Source organism: Lytechinus variegatus, chromosome 4 (genome assembly GCF_018143015.1).
Source record: "Lytechinus variegatus isolate NC3 chromosome 4, Lvar_3.0, whole genome shotgun sequence".
Taxonomy (NCBI): Eukaryota; Metazoa; Echinodermata; class Echinoidea; order Temnopleuroida; family Toxopneustidae; genus Lytechinus; species Lytechinus variegatus.
In genome coordinates, this window is record NC_054743.1 from 37,989,426 (window position 1) to 37,993,548 (window position 4,123).

A 4,123-nucleotide genomic window follows, 5' to 3' on the forward strand; every position below is an offset into this window, starting at 1 on the left:
ACCAAAAGACGTTAAAAAGATGGGAGTTACTGCTACCCTGTTTGGCGTTCAATGATTAAAGGGATAGAGCCTCGTCGATCTGGCGCTGCACAGCGGCTGCCGGGCCGCAAAGCAAATTTTCGGAGTATTTCATTTCAGGTCTATTTCGAACAATAAATTATGGATTTTTTTTTTTTATATCCAGCTTTTCTGGATGGTGTATGTGAATAAGGGTGATCATGACACCAAGGATTAGTGTATAGTGTACTATGTATGTAGACAAATCATGAATCGGGTGTGCCTGTAATGTAGAGTAAACACTGCTGTAGTTTACATTGTGCAATAGATAGCAAGCATTCATATTTTTCAAATTCATTGACTGCCTGAATAGATGATATGCATAGATTTTGAGGTGAAACTTTTATCAATACCTTGCTACAAAAATCATGTTGCATCATTGATGTATTCCAAGTTATACTAATTTAATGGCTTGTGTGTTTACTTCTAATCATGGGTACAAAGGAAGTTATGTAACACATCACAAGGATGACAAAGAAAGTGAATATTTCTAACTAAGTAGTGGGGTATGGATTCAGTTAGACCAATCTGCTATTCCCAAATTTGAAAACAGTATTTATGTGTTGTATTTAGTAATAGACTGATTATTGAACATTCATTGAAAATGGTCTTTTTAATTCATTTTTTTGTAATCCACCCTCATTTGAAGTGAAGAATGAAATATCAATTGTAAGTAATTGATTATCGATATATTTAGAATGATTATGTAAATCATGAAATTATTGAGAAAAAAATGCATATTTATGATGTATTTGAATTCAAAATAAGCTTTAACCCATCCATTTTCAGCATAAACCTGTGCTTTTGCAATCCTTCCAAATATTGAAACTTGGGAGTATTAAAACCTGGTTAAAAAATATATAACCGTATTATAAACCAAGCTCTTCGCTCACAAGACCTTGAAGCAGTAATCTATCTTGCTCAAGAAGAATAGTCTCAAAATTATGTAGTATATTGTAATATCAATATAATATTTTTATTCATCTTGCAATAATTCTAGTTATCTATACATTACTATCTGTGGGCAATATTGAAATGTATTTTCTAGTTATGTAATTTAATACACATTGTTATTTTACTCTCTGTGCAAAAGTTGATTGTTGGAGGCACTTGGAGCATCGGGTTTCATGATTATGATGAGCCCTCTTGTTTGTTGTTATTAATGAATAGTGGTCTCTCTTTTCATTTCAAACAGTATTACCAATATATATTTCTATATTCAATGACTTTATTTTACTTATCTTGAATTTTGTATAGATATTGTACATAATTTGAATTTTGTTTGATTTTATTTTGAATTTCAATGTAATATGATTTTTGATGTTATATATATATTTGAATGATTTAAATCATTAATTAAAGTCTAATACATTTCAAAATTGAATTTCTCTGAAGGTTGCACCCCCCCCCCCCCATTGGTATTACTGATATTGCCTTTGTGTATGCAAATGTATGTAAAAGGGGACCCTTTTTAAATTTTCTGGATATTCTAAATTGCCACTACTGACCTCTGTATAATCGATTATGTACATTGTACAATATGAATGGGCAAAAAAAAAAACATTTTCTCAAAAGTGAGCACTAAAATGTATGTAATTGTAATGTGATCTCTGAGTGAAGAACTGTGAAAACATGATAAAATATATCATTACTTATCTCATGTAGGGGTTTTTTGCTGTATTTTTATATATTCCAAATGGCTACTCTACGTCCCTAACTATATTATGAACAGTTTGAGTGGGGCAAATCATTTTTTACCAAATTTAGCTCTGCTTGACTACAAAATGCCTACAGTGATGTACAAGTGAAATTTACAGTCTGGCAACATAATTTCAAAGAGATATTTCTTTTGCCATATAGATCATAAATGCTGGATTTTGAAATTCAAAATAGCTGCCATAGGCCCTAACAGTATAATGACCAATGTGAATGGGGGACTACTTTTTCACAAGAGCAGTCACCATGAAATGCATGTAATTGTGATCTATTAGTAAATCCTCCATGGTCTACCCATATAGAACATGGCCTTCAGAGGCCATTACACATTTTTACCTGCACATTTTTATTTCTACAAATATCCAAGCAATATACATGTACAGTGTGTAACCTTGTGATGGTATGAAGTTTCCTAATAAATATATTTATTTGCTACCAATACCCTCTTTTTTAAAAACTTAGTTTGTACTGTAGTGTGAATATATTGTTTCTTATATATGTTGGGTTGAAAAACTTTGAATTATGTATATGAGGAGAAAATCCAAGGCAATTTTTTTCTAAATCATTTCTAGCAGGATTATAATCAAGGTCCAAGAGTAATTTACGTCAAAAAGATCAGCCAACACATGTAAGTGATTAACTTGGCCATTTAAAATGTTTCCTATATAATTAGTTAAAACTGCTAGGCATTATGCAGCAGAAAGCTCTCCTGTCAGTGTCGAGTTCCTACAGGACTTACTGTGTTAACAGAAACCATATTATCAAGTTTTTCACACACAAAAAAAAATACTTGAAATATATTGGTTGAAAATTAGCATTATTTGTACTTTTTCACTTTGAAAAAGTTTTGAAATAATTTAGAGTTTGCACTCCAAAAAATAATGTAAATAATCATACTGATAATCTTTACATGTACATTGCCATTATTTCCACAATATGCCCTTTATCTGGCTTTAAAGGGCAAGTCCACCACAACTAAAAGTTGATTTGAATAAAAATAGGAAAATACAACAATAACACTGAAAATTTCATCAATATCGGATGTAAAATAAGAAAATTATGACATTTTAAAGTTTTGCTAAATTTCACAAAGCAGTTTAATATATGCACATTCTGGTCGGTATGCTAATCAGGAGACTGATGATGTCGTCCACTCACTAATAGTGAGGGACATCATCGACTGTCTCATCTGCATGTCACTAAGTTGTGCATATCACTATTTTGTGAAAAATAAGCGAAACTTTAACATGTTATAACTTCCTTACTTTGACATCCGACTTTGATGAAATTTTCAGCGTTAGGCTAGTTAGATTTTTCTCTATTTATTCAATTTTAAAGTTTCACTTCATTAATTTTCATTTCACAAAATTATATGCACATCTCGGTCAGTATGCAAATGAAGAACTGATGACATCACAATTTCTTTTGTATTTTATTATATGAAATATGAAATTGTTTTTCTCGTCATTGCCATGTGAAATGAAGTTTCATTCCTCCATGAACACGTGGAATTCCATTATTTTAACATTTTGTGCTTCAGGCAAGGAGGTCCTGATCGTCAAATTCTAAAAGATTGAAATATTGTATAATTCAAACAATAAAAAACAAAAGAAATAATGAGTGAGCGACATCATCGACTCTCTCAATTGGATGTGACTGGCTCGTTCATATAACAATTTTGTTAAAAATAAGCGAAACTTTAAAATGTCATAACTTTCTAATTTTACATCTGATTTTGATGAAATTTCAGCATTGTGCTTGTCTGATATCAACATTTTTCTGAAGTGGACTTGACCTTTAACAAGACATGAAAAGCCTAAAATTCAAATGCAACCAATATAAAACCTGAATGAAATTTTTTTTAAGTGTTTTTAGAAGAAAGACAAATCAGCAAAATATTGCATGATATCAAACGAACAAGAAAACTCTGAATACTTGAAAAGTTTTAAAAAGCTGTAATCACTTTATTTGAAATAGAACCACACAAATTCTATTGGCATCATCAATATGCCAGGGACTACTCTTCCATTTGCTCCGATACTCGTAAGGGTAAAGATGAAACTTTCTTTCAAAAATTGTATTGTAATTTTTTTGCAGGACATAAAACAATAGTATGATAGCAATATTCATATTGATACCACAGGACATTATGTACTTAAAAAAAGACATGTACCCCAAATACTATGGGAAAATTGTCCCCACCACTTGTCATAAATTAATTACCAAGTTGCCAATTTGAAATTTGACAGTCTTAGTGATCTCAATATTAAAACAGCCTTAACTTTCTTATTTCTTGACCTATTTCTTTCAAACTTTCATTTTTCCCCCTCTTTCATAATAGAAAAAGATG